The sequence below is a fragment of the Mustela putorius genome, unplaced genomic scaffold (genome assembly GCF_011764305.1).
Source record: "Mustela putorius furo isolate JIRA1106 unplaced genomic scaffold, ASM1176430v1.1 tig00003869_pilon_pilon_pilon, whole genome shotgun sequence".
Classification (NCBI taxonomy): domain Eukaryota; kingdom Metazoa; phylum Chordata; class Mammalia; order Carnivora; family Mustelidae; genus Mustela; species Mustela putorius.
The window spans coordinates 12,810,638-12,829,332 of NW_025422021.1; the positions used below are offsets into that span (position 1 = coordinate 12,810,638).

General features: G+C 39.6%; 1 protein-coding gene across 3 annotated transcripts in view; it reads right to left on the bottom strand.

Annotated features, from left to right (window-relative positions):
• Nucleotides 1-18,695, bottom strand: part of CERS6 (ceramide synthase 6) — a 314,544-nt gene that overhangs the window by 184,757 nt on the left and 111,092 nt on the right. The window lies entirely within an intron of this gene.

Here is an 18,695-nt window from a genome sequence, read left to right on the forward strand (position 1 = left end):
AAATGTCATGACAAGAAAGCTCTTGGTAGTTGGATAAACACACAGGATCACATATTTAAATGATTTGTTGGACTCTTAAGCTAGCCTTGACCAACTGAAACCTCTCCCAGGCTGGGTTCCAGTCGTCTGCTCAGTTCCCGAGTCTTCTCCCAGGGACTGCCCATGTTTAACAAATCTGAGGCTGGCAAGTTCTTCCATCTGGCTAGGTCTTCATTCAGGTCTTGGGCTGTGTTAGTGACCTTTAACTTGAGAACTACACAGAAAATGTGTGTATATATGTTTTATTTATTTTTACTTTTCTTTTTTCACTGAGCCACCCAGGCTATTTATTATTACTTATTACTATTTATTACATTTTTAAAGAATGCTTTCTTTTTCTATACACACACACACACACACACATCTATGTGTATATTTATATATATTTTTTAATTAACATATAATGTATTATTTGCTTCAGGGGTACAGGTCTGTGAATCATCAGTCTTAGAGAATTCACAGCACTCACCATAGCATATATCCTCCCCAATATCCATCACCTTTAACCCACAAGTTCCAATTTTAGGAACTTATTCTGCCAAAAAAAAACTAACATGAAATATGCGCATAAGAAGGTTCCTGCAAAGACACAAAGAAATGGAAAAATGTTCCATGCTCATGGATTGGAAAAAAAATACATTGTTAAAATGCCTTTGCTACCTAGAGCAATCTATACATACAATGCAATCACTACCAAAATACCATCAACTTTGGGCACCTGGGTGGCTCAGTCAGTTAAACCTGCCTTCAGCTCAGGGATCTAGTACTGCATACAGCTCCCCACTCAGCAGGGAGTCTGCTCCTCTCTGTCCCTCTGCTGCTCCCCCTGCTTGTGTGGACTCGCTCTCTCCCTCTCTGTCACATAACTAAATACAATTTTTGAAAAAAACAATACCATCAACTTTTTTCATAGAGATTGAACAAATAATTCTAAAACTTGTATGGAACCAGAAAAGGCCCTGAACAGCCAAAGGAATATTGAAAAAGAAAACCAAAGCTGGCAGCATCACAATTCTGGACTTCAAGCTCCATTACAAAGCTATAATCATCAAGACAATATGGTACTGGCACAAAAAGAGACACACAGATCAGTGGAATAGAATAGAAAACCCCGAAATGGACCCTCAACTCCATGGTCAACTAATCTTTGACAAAGCAGGAAAGCATATCCAATGGAAAAAACATAGTCTCTTCAACAAATGGTGCTAGGAAAATTGGACAGTCATATACAGAAGAATGAGACTGGACCATTTTCTTATACCATACACAAAAAAAAGTCAAAATGGATGAAAGACTTAAACCTGAGACAGGAATCCATCAAAATTCTAGAGAAGAACACAGGGAGCAACCTCTCTGACCTAAACTGTGGCAAGGAGGCAAAAGAAACAAGGGCAAAAATGAACTATTGGGAATTCACCAGATAAAAAGCTTTTGTACAGCAAAGGAAACAGCTGACAAAACAAAAAGACAACAAACAGAATGGGAGAAGATACTTGCAAATGTCTTATCAGATAAAGGGCTGGTATCCAAATCTACAAAGAACACATCAAACTCAACACCCAAAGAACAAATAATCCAATCAAGAAATGAGCAGAAGATGTACAAACATTTCTCCAAAGAAGACATACAAATGGCCAACAGACACATGAAAAGATGTTCAGCATCACTCAGAATCAGGGAAATGCAAATCAAAACCACAATGAGATACTACCTCACACAGGTCAGAATGGCTAAAATGAAGTCAGGAAATGACAGATGCTGGCTAGGAAGCAGAAAAAGGGGAACCCGTTGGTGGTAATGCAAGCTGGTGCAGCCGCTCTGGAAAACAGTATGGAGGTTCCTCAAAAAGTTGAAAATAGAGCTACCCTTTGACCCAGCAATTGCACTACTAGTTATTCACCCCCAAAGATACAAATGTAGTGATCCGAAGGGCCACATGCACCCGAATGTTTCAAGCAGCAATGTCCACAATAGCCAAACCACAGAAAGAGCCCAAGATGGTCCATCGACAGATAAATGGCTAAAGAAGATGTGGTATATATACATAATCAAAATAAATGAAATCTTGCTATTTGCAACAACATGGGTGGAAATAGAGGGTATTGTGCTAAGCGAAATAAGTCAGTCAGAGAAACAGAAATACCATTATGATTTCACTCATACATGGAATCAAAGAAAGGAAACAGAAGACCATAGGGGAAGGGAGGGAAAAAATAAAATAAGACAAGAACAGAGAGAGAGGCAAACCATAAGAGCCTCTTAACTGTAGGTAACAAAGTGAGGGTTGCCAGAGGGGGTGGTCAGGTGGGGGAATGGGGTTACTGGGTGACAGACATTGGGGAGGGCTTATGATGTAATGAGCACTGGGTATTATATAAGACTGATGAATTACTGACCTCTACCTCTGAAACTAGTAATATATTATATATTAATTGAATTTAAATTTAAAAAAATATAATGAGGATGATTACCAAAAAAAAAAGAGAATGATTAAAAAAAAAAAAAAAAAAGAATGTTCCCTGAAGCCCTCCTTCTAATGGTTATGCCAATAAGAAAATGATAAATGAATCAACTTTCTGCCAAATGCAGTCATTAGTCAGAATGAGGTACATCTATATATACTAACCTAGAAAGGTATCTTTAATTAACTAGCGGGGCAGAAAAATAAGTACCAAAATAAAGTGTAAACCATGAACCCTTTGAAAACTACATATGGGGCACCTAGGTGGCTCAGTGGGTTAAAGCCTCTGCCTTTGGCTCAGGTCATGATCTCAGGGTCCTGGGATCGAGCCCTGCATCTAGCTCTCTGCTTGGCAGGGAGCCTGCTTCCTCCTCTCTCTCTGCCTGCCTCTCTGACTTTGTGATTTCTGTCTGTCAGATAAATAAATAAAATCTCAAAAAAAAACCCCAAACTACATATATATATATATATATATAAAATATATTCACCTCGGTGGCTCAGTCAGTTAAGCATCGGCCTTCATCTCGGGTCATAATCCCAGGGTCTTGGGATAGAGCCCAGCATTGTGCTCCCTGCTCAGCAGGAGTTTGCTTCTCTCTCTCCCTCGGTGTGCTCTCTCTCTCAAAAAAATAAATAGTATCTTAAAAAAATTCCAAATGTATATTTGTGTGTGTGTGTGTGTGTGTATACACACATACATATATACACACACACATATATATACGCATATAAATACAATCATGTTTGGAAAGAAACATGGAAAGATTATCAGAGATTGATTCTCAGGCATGTGTGGGATTGGAGCTAGGGGAAAAGCTCCAGCTGTCAGCACAAATACTTATCTATCATTTTAATATGCTGCAATGACTGTCTAATGAGAGAGGCTGTGATAGCGGTGGTAGAAGCTCTGGCTCCAGAACCATCCTGCCTAGACTCAATCCTGGCTCCAGGGCTTATTAGCCAACTCTCCTTGGTGTTCTCTCCTTTCAAATCAATATAACCTGCCTTAAGAATGTTAACAGATGAAATAAGTTAGTACATTTGAAATAAAGCCCTCAACATCACATATATTAGGATGTCTATGAAAGAGAGAGACAGACAGAAGGCAGGAGGGGGGGGGGGGGCAGGGAGGGAGAGAGGAAGAAAGACAAGGGTTGGTGAGAATATGGAGAGACCGAAACCCTTGTCCGTTGTTGGTGGACATATAAAATAATGCAGTCTCTATTTAAAACAGTGTAGCAGTTCCTCAAAACATTAAACATAGAATTACAACCGATTCAGCATTTCTACTTCTGGCTATGTCCCCAAAAGAAGTGGAAGCCAGGTCTCAGGTATTCATACACCAAGCATAAAGCAGCATTATTCACTAGAGCCAGGAGCTGGAAGCAGCCAAAGTGTCTGTTAAAGGATGAACGAATAAACAAAATGTGCTACACTCGCACAATGGAATATCCCTCAACCCTGAAAAGGAAGGACATTCTGACACCTGCTACAACATGGGTTAACCTCAAGGACATTTCGCAAGTGAAATAAGCCAGTCAACGAAGGACAAATACTGTGCATGGTTCTACACGTATCAGGTACCTGGACTAATGAAATTCACAGCAACACAAAGGAAGGTTGTGGTTTCCAGGGGCTGGGGGAAGACAATGAGGAGTCAGAGTTCAACAAGGACAGAATTTCGGTTTTACAAGATCAAAAGAGATCTGGGATGGGTGGTGACGACGGTTGTACAACGTGAATATCCTTAATGCCATGGAACTGCACATTTAAAAATGGTTACGATTTTATGTTATGTGTGTTTTGCCACAGTTAAATATTTTTAAAAAACAAAATAAAAATAAAGCCATGCGAGCAGTACCTTGCCCAGAATAAGTGCTCAGTAAATTTTAGCAGTAATACTATGATACTATCATTATAGTCTACTTTTGCATTTTAAAAATGAGACTAAAAAAAAAAATAGGCTAACGTGCACACCCTCATCTCCCCACAATTCAAGTTCATTTCAATAATTCTATACAAATCACACTAAGTCTGCAAATTCCCAACCCATAGATCCCTTCACTACAGCTTCTTTTCTCAAACTGCACCCCGTCCAGAAGGCAAAGGAGGGTTTTCATAGCTGGGAGCAGACAGCGGCTACTACCTCTGGCCAGAAAAAAATAAGAGAGAACATTTAACGCAGTCAGCGCTCTGCATGGAGGCAGAGGCCAAGGAAACACTCACTGTGCACAGGGGCCCTAGACAAGGGAGCAGCACTGTTTTCATATCCATCTCTATCATCTACGCTGATGCATCTCAGCCACCAAATAATAAATAATAACATTGTAGCAGCCTCCACAGAATATAACTGTTCACACAGTATCATGAGAGCCATAGAGAAGGGTAATATGCATCCAGCACAGAGAAGGCAAAATTGAAAGACATACTGCTTCAGATTCAACTAACATTTATCAAGCACCCCAACATACGAAGAATGTACACAGAAATGTGACATACTGTATTATTTCACATTCAAAACCACCCCCTGTAATATGTAATGTTATTCCCATTTTCTACATCAGAAAATTCGCTTGGAATAAGTGATTTCCTCAGAGGCATGTAGTGATTAGGATGGTAGTTAGAGTTTGAACCTAGATTTCACAACTTCAAGTCCAATGATACTGTGCAAAAATACGGAAAATAAAAATGACAAAATGGAATGGTCCCTAAATCATCATTTTGCTTACATGTCTACTGATGGGTAGCTCCACAGTTAAACATTTCTAATAAACATGGTCTTCACTATTTTTTAGGAGAAGACAACCTTTTAAAATTTCCCTAAAGGTACATAAAGAGGAAAAAAATACATGGATGCCTCCTTTACATATTTAGATGAAATCTGATTTGCATTATCTGTCTTCTCATTTTCACTGCAATTCAATGGCTTTCATCAAATAAATGGACTGCTTTACAAATTTTTTTTTCTAAAACATTTTGTAATGGACAAAAGGAAAGGAATGTTGTTTTAGTTCTGATTTTCTTGAATTGTAAGTCAGTGTGTCATCTTTGAATATCTACAAGGACAGAAATTATACATGGTAAGCTTCCTTTCCTCTTTTTTTGAAAGTACCTTAACCTGCCTCTAGCACTCAAGATAACTTATATTAAAGGACCCAAATGCCTTTCTGCAACTGTTTGTTTAGGCTAAATATTGGGAAGGATTATCCAATATACAGATATTTTCTACAAAGATATTTTCTACAGATATTTTCTCCTGCGTTCGGTTCCCCGGCTCAGGTACAATTGTGCTTAACATGGTACAAGATCCTGGGTGAATCACACAGCGTGTTTCCCTTTCTAACCATCCAATATCTGAACCTTAAAAAAGTCAAAGTAAAAGAATGCCTGGAAGGGGACAGAAGTTATACAGGGACACATGCAGTCCTAATTTGCAAAGGATCAACCTTACTTTCTTCCCTAGGTGGGCTGAAACTGTATTTTAATGAGCCTCTGTTTCTTCTCTCAAGCCTAACAACCACATTCTTCCAATTTATTTCCCTTTACCTTTTCCTCAAACCCGGAGGCCAGACTATAATCCTAACATTATGACTACACTAAGAGCAGGTATAGTCCATATCCATGGAGCCTTGCTATACCACAGGCCCTGAGAAAAGCCCTTGACCCGCAGGACCTGCCTTACACCCACAGTATACATGGAGAAAGGGAGCCTTGCCGAAGCCAACGTGATTCGGTGAACACCACACATCTACTGAGTAGAGTCTTTGAAGCTGACTTTGCAGACCGGCACTCAACCAATATGTCACACTTAGCAGTGGAGAGACACAGACAGGGGAAGAATATAGAACGCAATGTTCCTTCAGGGTCAATACTCAGTTCCTTGCATGTTGTCCATTACTGTCTCTCCCACACCTGGTGCCCAGCACACAACAGGTCCTTGGTGAATACTTACGAAAGGAAGGAAATAACACAGTAATAGAGTGGCCAAGAATCTGGTTTTAATCTCACCACCCAGACTCAGGCAGGTACTACTGCTCAGGACTCTACAAGCATGTTCCTCTACCATTATCAGTAGCTGGGCCCCAGAGAGGCAGTGAGTCGTGTATTTCCTGAAACATGTCAAAGAACACAAACCTCTTGCACACTCACTACCACTTCAACTAGGAGGATCAACCACCTTTTGTAGAACAGTAGAGATAGAGCTGACCTTTGTTTTTGTTAAACTCTTCATACAGGAGTTAAAATCCTGGTAACTTTTTCCGCCATTTGCTTCCATTTACAGTGTCCCAGAGACTGACAAGGAATGCAGCCATGGGTCTAGGGGTATTTACTTCTATATTTTCTACTTCCTCCAACCATTTCAAAGGAAAATCATTTAAGCCCTGCTTTAAACCACTTTACCTTATGCCATAAAACCAAAAAATAAACAAACTAAAAAACTATTGCTTGCAGCTATTTTTGTTAATGTGTACGGTAGGAAAAAGGAAAGACCTAGCCCCCAATTCTCCATAGCAAATTGCCAATTAGCACCTCCCACATCAATGAAATAATGTCTTGAAGTCTGTGAATAGATTTTGATTCAAAGAGTGTTGTCCAACCCCAAGTGACCGATATCACATCACACCATTTTAACAGAGTTCTTGGTATAAACTGAAGAGTTCATACGACTCTATGATAAGGGAGAGATCCTCAGTGAAATGGGGAAATTGTGTAAAAAGAATTTGGGATATGTGGTCAAATTTAGTCTTGGTGAGACCCACAGAAGCTCGGCACATGTGCCTTTATGATTTGGACATGGATGAGCTAATACGCTATCATATCACTATATTTGTCTCTCTCACACAGGCCATACAGGCAGACTCTACTGTGACACTTTTCTGTGAACATACAACCGAAAAACCATCTGTGAAGGGTCTATTTTCTTTATGACAAACACCAAAAACAATGGGAGGTGAGAGACCTAAAAAACATTTTTCTTTTAAAGATAGAGTCTCACTGCTGCTTACTGGGAGTACTCATTATGTTTGTGACTCCACAATAAAAGAAAGAATTAAAAAAAAAAAAAAAAAAGCAATATCTTGAAGGCAGCTGTAGGGAGAGAAAGTCAACCCTAAAGGCAGCTTTGTTAGAAATACTTAGGAATTCAATTCCATTAAAATTCACTTTTAAAGTTACAATCTCAATACATAAAAAGTACACAAGAAGCAAGGTATTAGCATCAGTCATACAGGTTCTGGCTCTCATTATATGTGTATACACACACACACTACTAACCTTTCCAAATTGAGAACAAAATCATCTCCCCAATGGGAGTGTTGTGAGGATTAACTAAGATGACCTAAGTAGAGATCCTGGCCCATACTCGGTATTCACTAAATGTTGAATTTATTGACTTTGGTGGCAGAAGGCTGCTAAAATAATCACCACAGAGGAAATATGCACAGTGCCTACAAACTCCCCAGCACAGAGTCAGCATTCATTATGTTGACTCAGAGAATGCATTCCATATCCATGGATGACAAATAATGACCCACCTGACTGGGAAACCACATAATTATTTTAATAAGCTAATCCTTCAGCCTTTCAACTAACTACAGATTCTGTGCAATCCAGTCTTCTGAAGGTCCTACTTTGTGCTCCTTATCCTATTCCCAAAGTTCAAAGAACCCAACAATATTAAGGGCTGTTATTTTGGAACTGTTCCCTGAGGCCTAATGACCGGTGCGGTCTAAGGTCCCGGGAGGTCACCCATGAGGTCTCAGTCATTGCATCTGGTTCAACTGCAGCCCATTCCTCAAAGTCAGAAGAGAAAGTAAATGGGAAAGAAGCAAGAGAGGCTAACCAGATTCTATGGTTGGCTGAAAAACTAGTGGCAGCTGGGCTTTGCCCCCATCCACTTAGGGCTGGGTATGTCAAATGTCAGAATTAAAGTGATTTATTCTCTTGTACCACTTTTAGTTGGCTCATTTCCCAAACTCTTTCCTGGGGAAGTCTCTATTCTTACCAGAAGAACATGCTTGTCAGTCCCCATATGCTACTCACTCATACCTGACTACTTTCTTCTCTTCTCTACCAACTCATAAACCATGTTGTCACTAATGTATATTTCTTTTTTTTTTCAAGATTTTATTTATTTATTTGACAGAGAGAGAGAGAGAGAGATCACAAGTAGGCAGAGAGGCAGGCTGAGAGAAAGGGGGAAGCAGGCTCCCTGCTGAGCAGAGAGCTTGATACAGGGCTCTATCCCAGGACCCTGAGATCATGACCTGAGATGAAGGCAGAGGCTTAACCCATTGAGCCACCCAGGTGCCCACTAATGTATATTTCTAAGATGCAAAATTTTACCCAAGATTCCCATCCTCTAAGAGATTTTGTACCTAACACTACAAACTTGATCAATCTGTGCTACACATAACCAGCCTTTCCCAAACCAGCTAAATTTGATTAAATTTACATTTGCCTGTATATTACTTTGTAAGAGCGAGGCTATCTGCATTGTTTCCTGGTGCATGTTAGGCAAAAATCTTTTTGTGAGGTTTTGCCTAATATACAAGCAAGAAAACAGGGTAGGCAGATTTATATCTTCCATGTTTTGAATGGCCATGTCCCTCAATACCTCTCTAATACCATAATTGTACCCTGTGGGTGCTTGGTGGAGAAGGCTATTTCACTGGTTCATTAGGAAAGTTGTCGTGTGCAGTTTTAGGAAATTGCTGTGGTTAAAATTGGAAGCCACACTGGATACAAGGCCAAACTGACCTTGTTTAACTTTACATCAATATTAAAATGATATATCACATAAAATGTACAAAAAAGTCTGGTTTTTAAAACCCTTTATGACATTCAAAACTTTTGCATGCAGAGCACACATAATTTTTTTCTCAGTAGGTAATACTAGATTTAAGGTCTTACTAATACTTCCTTTTCTAGAAATAGCAGACTTAGCTATTCAGACCAATTTCTTGCTACCCCGACCTAGGAAAAACTACTAAACTTCTCAATTAAAAAAAAAAATCCCTAAAAGTAGCCAAAGTAACAAGATAGTAAGAAGCTATTAGAAAAACAAAAAACAAAAAACAAAAAACCACCTTAAAGAGTATCACAGTTCTTTTCACCTCGAGGGTATCTGCCATAGCCAATAAATGTAGGTTTCTGTTTTGGCAGCTTTAAGGAGGAAAGGGGAGAATCAAGGCCAAGAGCCCACCCAAATGGGGGAATATTATAGAGGGCAATGTCCATGTTAAGCTGGGACCCAAAAGATTGCATCCATAGGATGAGTATGAGCCATACAGAAACCCTATTCTTACCCTTAACTCTGAGAACTGCAGGGATGTCACCTTGGCACCAAGAGGAAAAAAAAAAGGAATGGGAAAACAATTCCATGAGAAGATGAGAAGTTGGGGTCAAATGACTATAACCTAAGTTCTCTATGCCTTGGTGGTCCTGATAATCTTGAACCACGGACTTCATTTAAGGTGATCCTAGACTGGTAGCAGCTGAAAATGTTTGATGCATAAGCGATGAAATTCTAGGCCTCAAGAATCACACCAGTATTTTTTTAAGAACAAAAAGTAGTACAAAATGGGATGCCTGGGTGGCTCAGGCATTAAGCGTCTGCCTTTGGCTCAGGTCATGATCCCAGGGTCCTGGAATCAAGCCCCGCTTCAGGCTCCCTGCTTCCCCCTCTCCCTCTCCTCCTGCTTGCATTCCCTCTCTCGTGGTCTCTCTGTGTCAAATAAATAAATTAAATCTTTAAAAAAAAAAAAAGAACAAAGAGAAGCACAAAATTAAAGCACACAGAGGGGAAAAAAAAGTACCATACATCACCATCAGTAACAGACCCATTAATAAGGGAACTATCAAACACAGATTATAGAACAATTATGTTTTTTTTCTGTAAAGAAAAGACTAGGTGAAATGTACCTGCCAAGAATAGAAAACTATAAAAAGTCACCAAGCAGGTTTTTAAAAGACTGCTTCTGCAAATAAAGACTATAGCCAGAATAAAAACTGAGAGGAGAGGAATAATAAATTTGAAAGGATTAATAAGAGAATGAGTGACTTAAAAACTATGTTAGAGGGACGCCTGGGTGGCTCAGTTGGTTGGACGACTGCCTTCGGCTCAGGTCATAATCCCGGAGTCCCGGGACCGAGTCCCGCATCAGGCTCCCAGCTCCATGGGGAGTCTGCTTCTCTCTCTGACCTTCTCCTCGTTCATGCTCTTTCTCACTATTTCTCTCTCAAATAAATAAATAAAATCTTAAAAAAAAACAACAACAACAACTCTGTTAGATAATATCTAGCATTCAGCCAAGGGGTAGTTAAGACACAATGAAGATAGTGTGAGATGGTCTAAATTACATTTAATTGTTGAAGCAGAAAGAGACAGGTTAAGGAAGAGGCAATATTTGAAGAGGTAATGGTGAGAAATTTTCCAGAACTGATGAGAAAACAATCCATAGAAGCCCAATGAATCTTAAGAATAATTTTTTTTAGGGGTGCCTGGGTGGATCAGTGGGTTAAGGGCTCTGCCTTTGGCTCAGGTCACCATCCCAGAGTCCTGGGATCGAGCCCCCGCATCAGGATCTCTGCTCAGCAGGGAGCCTGCTTCCACCTCTCTCTCTCTCTCTGCCTGCCTCTCTGCCTACTTGTGATCTCTCTCTGTCAAATAAATAAATAAAATCTTAAAAAAACAAAAGAATAATTTTTTTTTAAAACTGCACTTATAACATTGCATACTGAAAGTACAGAAAGACAGAATAAGACTAAGAGAAAAGTCGTAAATCGTAAAGGAGTGGAGGGGAAGGCATTACCTTCAAAGGAATGACAGATTTACTGTCAACTTCTCTATATCAACAAATCAACTTCTTTATAGGAACAATGTAAGCAAGAAGACAATGGAAGGAAATCACCACTGTGAGGAAAGAAAGGAACTGCCTGTCTACTATTCTCCACTCAGAGAAAAAGACTTACAGGAATGAGGGCAAAATATACTTATTTCCAGACAACAAAAACTAAGAGATTTCATCTCTAGGAAGCCTCAAGTATCTTCAGACAGGTATTAAGTGGTTCTAGATGGAAGGTCTGAGTACAAAAAGGAATGAAGAGCAAAGAAAATAGTAAATATGTGTACGAATCTAAAAAGAACATTAACTCCAGGATCGTTAAGATGAATAATGTCTGTAAGCCTCAAAAACAGAATAAAAGGCATGAAAAAAATGACATAAACCAGGAGTGGGTATAGGAGCTAAAAGTATTATACACACCTCAGATTTTCTGGAAAGAGGGTAAGAACGGTAGATTAACATTAGATTTTGATAACATAGGTAAACTAATTATAATTTCCAGGGTGACTACCAAATAATTCAAAATTGACCCTATAATTTCAAAACCAGGAGGAAAAATGGAATCATAAAAATACAAGGGCGTAAGTTAAGAAAGGAGAGAAAAGGAAACAAAATGAACAAAACAACAGACAGCACAAACTAAGATGGAGATTTAAAAGCATTTAAAAGTGATAATTAAGTGTATGTGGGTTAAGCTTCTGTGGAAAGAAAGAGAACAAATATTTTCAGACAGAATTAAAACAAAATCCTACCATATGTTATTCACAGGAAACAAGACAGAAGAATACAAGAGTTAAATAAAAATTTGAAAAAAATGCACTATGCAAATAACCATTAAAATAAAACTGGGGTAGCTACATTAATAAGACAAAATTGACTGTAAGGTAAAAAGCATGATTAAATATGAGAATCACTTTGTATTAATAAAACATTTAATATATCAGGAAGTCATTGTAATTTTAAATGCTTATACTAAAAGCATAGCCTAAAATATTTTTAATGTAATAACTGACAGAATGACAAAAAAAAAGAAATCCATAATCATACCAGATTTTCAACATTTTTGTCAGCAATTGACAGACTAAGTAGACCCCTTCTCCACCCCCCTCAAAAATCAGTAAGAACACAGGAGAGTTGAAGCTCATGATTAAAATCTTCACCAAACAGAAATATATATAACACTATAACCAGCAATTACAAAATTCACATTCTTTTTTAAACCATACAAATGACCATTATAAACATTTATCATACAGTGGACTTTAAAACAATCTCAATAAATTTCTAAGGAGAAAAATCATATGGAGCATAAACATTTACCCTGAGCTAAAAATCATTTTAAAATAACTTATATATGGCCACATATCTGAAAATGGAAAACATATTTCTAAATCATCGCTGCATCCAAAATATACTAATAATAGAAAAAGTTCTATATAAAATAGTAATAAAATACGAATTATTTACTTATTTACTTAATATTAAAATCTTGCATTGGGATTTGAAGCCAAGCTAAAAAACTGAAGCCAAGCTAAAAAACAAACAGATTCATTAAAAAAATATGTAAACATACTTCACAACTCCATTTCATCAATGAGAGAAATGCAAATGGAAACCACAATAAGACTGGTAAACAATACAAAATGTAAAAGTACCGTGTTGGTGAGGATGTAGAGCAACAGAAATTCTTGTACACTTCTAGTAGGGGTATAAATGCATACAATTCCTTTAGAAAATATATTAATATTATCTCTAAGTTTGAAGATATACTTTTAATACAGGACCAAATATCTCAGTTTGCCTGGGAAAATCACCGTCATTACCTATTTTCCTGAAATCTTGTCAAATTTAGCATTTGGTCCACACAAAAATGTCCCAGTTGGGCATGGAGCACTGGGTGTGGTACAAAAACAATGAATACTATTACGCTGAAAATAAATTTTAAAAATTTTTTAAAAAAAGAAAGAAAAAAATTATAAGGACAAAAATAAAATAAAATTTTTAAAAACTAAAAAAAAAAAATTAAAATAAAAAAATTTTTTTAAATAAAAATAAATGTCCCAGTTGGAACATTAATTTATGGTTAACCTACACATTCCCAAATTCTCTTCCTATTTACACAGTAGAGAAATTCATAATGTTGTGCCCAGATATATGTGTACAAGAATACTCCTGGCATTAGTTCTTTTTTTTTTTTTTAAGATTTTTATTTATTTACTTGACAGAGACAGAGAGATCACAAGTAGTCAGAGAAGCAGGCAGAGAGAGAGGAGGAAGCAGGCTCCCTGCCGAGCAGAGAGCCCGATGCAGGGCTCGATCCCAGGACCCTGAGATCATGACCCTAGCCGAAGGCAGAGGCCTCAACCCACTGTGCCACCCAGGCGCCCCTGGCATTAGTTCTTAATGCCAGGCTGGGAACAACACACATATCCAAAAGTGTTGGAAGAGAGAACTCTGTGGTATGTTTATACCATGAAATACCATACAGTGGTGAAAATGGAAAAATTACACAGAGAAGCACGCATAGGCCTTACAAGCACGCTGCTGAGCAAAGGAGGCAAGGCACAGAAGAAGACATACGGTATGGTTCTACTCCTATTAAGTTTAAAAACAGACCAAAAAATGAACCTATGTTGTTTTGGAATACATGTTTAAACGGTTAAGACTGAAAGTAAAGGAAAATGAATACCACAAAAGTGATAGTATCTCTTTCTTGGAAAGAAAGCAGTGTTGTGATCTGCAAGGGGCTCTTGGTGGGGGGCCTCCAGGAGCAGCAGCCAGACAAAGATGTGGGGCAAAGTATTCCAGGAAGAGGGGCCAGGAAGTGCAAAGGCCTATAGGCAGGCATGGGCTTGGCAGGCAGAGCGCACGGATGTCACTGGAGCCTAGTGAGAGGAGATGAAGTCGGAGAGGTAGACAGTCAAGATCCCGACAATGCAGAGCCTTGCAGGCCAAGGTGACCAGTTCAGATTCTACTTCAGGGCAGAGGCAGGGAGAGAGGACTCTTCAGGAACTCCGGGTGGGGTGGGGGGGAGAGGGTGGGGGGCGGGCAGGGATTGACACGGGGGCCACAAGGGGTGGGGTGATCAGAGGAAACCTCGTAGAAGGCACCTGAGCTGGACTTGGAAGAAATGAAAAAGAGGTAAAAGCAGAGGGAAAAAAAGGCATTAGGGAGGATGCTGGGACAAAATGTGTGAGGTAAAAAGGGGGGGGGGATGCTGGGACACACTGTGCAGAGAACTCTCAGCAGTTACTTCTTACCAAAGCGTAACCTGCAAGGACACGGCTCAATAAGAATCGGTAAACCCTGTGAACTTGAGGCCATGCGGAAACAATCAGGCCACTTTCAAATCTTGGCAGGCTCTAGTTTGGAGGCTTCATCTCGAAGCATATTAATTAAGTATATTATCTTGTACCCACATCCCATATATTACAGTTTTATCTGTTAAAGTTGTAACTTTTATGACTTTCAGTTTAAGGGAATGGCAGGATGTGTATCACAGTTGAAGCTGTATGATGGATACACGGAGATTCATTACACTGTTCTCTCTTCCTGGGAGCATATATTAGCATCTTGATAGCAAAGAGTTAAAATTAACTGAAAAAATGATCTTCTTGCTAGTGGGATTAAAAGTTTATTATATTTACACATAATTTTTTATTTGAGTTGAGTCATTAAACCAGATCTTGCAAACATTTAAACATTTAATAATATTAGGTAAAAAGGGGATTTTACTTGAAATAATCATCAGAGGCATAGATTAGTTTTAAGTATCAAAGAAGTTACACTCATTGGATTTTATGAAAATGCATTCCTTATAGTTCTTGATTTGCTTATTTGATTGTCTTCCTAGTGAATTCCTTATTTTTAAAGGTGTAAAGTTGGATCTAATACCCGTTATGGGGATACAATGTGCTTATAAAGAGAAAAAACGGGGAAAGAAAAAACACTGCCTTTTTTTCCCCTCTCTCTTCTCTCTTATTAATATGCAGATTTAGAAAACTGGCTGGCTAGCTGCAGGCATATCTGGATGTGTTTCTTAAAATTAAAAGCATAAATTAAATAAAAATATCTAATGCATCAAATCATCCAAAGCTCAAGAGAAATCCATGTGATAGCTTAAGAATTTTCAGCATGTGGTACAGAATTTCTTAGGACAGAAGGGAGTCTGGAATGGAACATCATCCAATTTAATAAGAATTTACTACCTCAGCAGCTCACAGGATAATGAACTAAAAGATACAATAGTGCTTATTAAGATGGGGACATTTTCCTTAAAGGCAACCATATGCAAAGTAGGCTCCATGGGTCAGTTTTGTCCCCTCGGTCTTTCCAAAGTTGCAGACCAACTGAAGGAGGCGAGTGACTGGCCCTCCCTCCCCTAGCAAACATCTCCTGTAAACAATGAATGTGGAAATGATAAAGAATGAGCAAATGCTTATTGGTTGTCTTAGCTCTGGCTGTTGTCAGAAAATAACATGGACTGGGTGGCCACATTCAGTTTTCATTCAAGAACCCCTTCCTCACTTACAGATGGCTACTATCTATTTGTGTGTGCGTGTGGGCTCTTGGTGCGAGCACCGAGAGAGAGAGAGAGAGAGAGAGAGAACTCTGTATCTCCTCTTCTTCTAAGGGCAATGATCCCATCACATAGGTACCAATGAATGTGGTACCCATGACTGACTGCATTTAAAGCTAACTATCTACCAAAGACCCTGCCTCCAAATACCATCACACTGGGGCTTAGGGTTTCAACATATATATTTTGGAGGGACACAACCATTCAGTTCCTAACACTGGTTAACACCAGTTGCCATGGTCGGGTCTGATACATGCCTAGGCAAGGATCTAAACCTGCACTTGGAGCTTAGTTTTCCTTTAAGGAGCCACTCACTGCATTTGCAAGGGCTGATCCCAAACCAGCACCTTTTTTTTTTTTTTTTTTAAGATTGTATTTATTTATTTGAGAGAGAGAGAGAGAGAGAACAAGCAGGAACAGAGGGAGAAGCCTAGGGAGAAGCAGGCTCCCCGCCGGGCAGGGAGTCAGAGGCAGGGCTCCATCCCAGGACCCCGAGCTCACAACCTGAGCTGAAGGCAGATGCTTAACTAACTGAGCCACCCAAGTGCCCCCAAACCAGCAACTTTTTGATTAGAGAGGACAACCTATGGGTGACCGCACTCTCTTGACACCTCATTCCTAAAAAAGGCAATCTACACATGTCCCTTACTGCCCTCACTGCCCACCATCCCACGTGCAGACACACTCCAGCCAGAGAAATTGATAAATACACCTCTAGACAATTATATTACACTTTCTCTTCTCTCCGAAAAATTCTAATACCTCCTACTCCCTTGATGCTCTCTTGCCATTTCCTATTTCGTTAAAATAAAAGAAGCGACCTCTGGACTTGCCACAAGCCCATAATGTGCGTGACGCTAGTTGCCTGCTTCCTATCCCAGAAGCTTCCTGCCTGGGTTCCAGCTCCTGCTTTAACTCCCCCAAATCCAGTCTAAACCCATCAGCTGGCATGAACCTGTTAGGATATGAATCGACTGCATCACTCCTCAGTCCAAAATGCTCCAAGAGTTCCATCCTGAGAGTAAAACACCCAGTCTTCCCATGAGTCTACAGGGCTCTGGACAATCTGCCCACCACCTTACCTCGCCTGGTGTCAACCCTAGACACCTGAGACCTCCCACAGGCCAGGTGCACTCTTCCTCAAGGTATTTGCAATTGCTTCTCCTCTGTTGCATGAGGTTCCCTCACCTCCTCAAGGCCTTAGTTCAAACACCATGCTGTCGGGAATGACTTCATTCATATGCAGTCGATTCATATCCTAACAGGTTCATGCCAGCTGATGGGTTTAGACCCTGTAAATGTTCATACCCACAAATACTCCCGATCTTTCTTTCAGCAGAATTTTCCTCCACAGTACTCTGAGCCAACTGCTGTCCTATATGTTTTACTTATTTATCTACTATCTTCTCCCCAGTGAAATGCAAACTGTGTCTCAAGGACTTAAAGGAATGCCTAGCACACAGTAAGCACTCAAAATAGAATTGGGCAATACATGAAACAAAAATGTGGCAAACAACCCCTAGAAGGTCATTAACCCCAAAATATGTGTTAATTTGTCCTAAAAACATTTACTGGGTACCTTCCATATGCAGTGACAATCCCAGATGTTGGGTATTCAAAATAAGATGTTCTCTTTGCAATGAAGAACTTGATAGGCTAGCAGAAAAAAAGAAATATAAGTGGGGTGCCTGCGTGGCTCAGTCAGTTAAGCATCCGATTCTTGACTCTGGCTCAGGTCATGATCTCAGGGTTGTGAGATCGAGACCCACATTGGGCTACGACCTGAGCACGGAGTTTGCTTAAGATTCTCTTTCTCCTTCTGCCCCACCCCGGCTTGTGCACTATCTCTCTCAAAAAAAAAGAAAGAAATAGAAGTAAGAGCGGTGAACTCTTACTGTTACTATTAAAGGAGTACACAAATGTGGGACTTGTCCATTCTACTTAGAGAAAAAGAGATCGGAGTACGTGCCTCCTTCTTGGAGTAGGTGAGGTCACACAAGTCATAATGATCTGTTTCCAGATCTGCTCTCCACCAGACACCAAGCCCTGTGCCTGGCATAAATCTGTCACTTAATAAATGCCTATAGTTTGCTGAATGAAGCTGACCAAAGATCTGATGGTTAAGCAGAGATCTGTCAAGACAATAAGGCAGCAGGAAAGGTACTGGGAGTGGAGGGTAGGGAATCTAGAGGTGGTGACAACATAAGCAAAGGCAGGAACAAGCATGCCACCACCACCTAGCAGTAGAAGCCATTCTTAGAAATCCTCATGAAATTCTTAAAAAAAGGTAAAGCTTGTTCAAGAGTGAATCCATGCAGAGGAGCCCCTTCTTTGCCTCAGTGTTAATTATGGCAGCACTACTAATGATCATTAGTATAACGTAAGCTGACATTTATTAAGGCGTGAATGCCCTGTATGCTCAGAACAATGTTATGGCCCCATTTTTCAATCTGAAGTACTATTTTGATTAGTTAAGTTTCAAGAAACTGAGTCTGGGCGAGTTGATAAGTGGTAGAGATAGGCAAGTAGGACTGGTCCCCTAGACTGCTGTGCCAGCTGGGCCTTGTGTGCCCTGACCTCTTTGCCTAAGATCTAAACCTCCTAGTTCTCCATGAGTTCCACCTCCTGCTGTTCTAGACAAATAAGACTGTAGTTTCAAACTATACCCTACTTTAAAAGCCAGAAATCCATGTTCTTACTCCAACCACCAAGAAGATTTTCTTATAGAGACTCAAGAATTAATTATTAAAATGATGAGTTTTAGTTCCT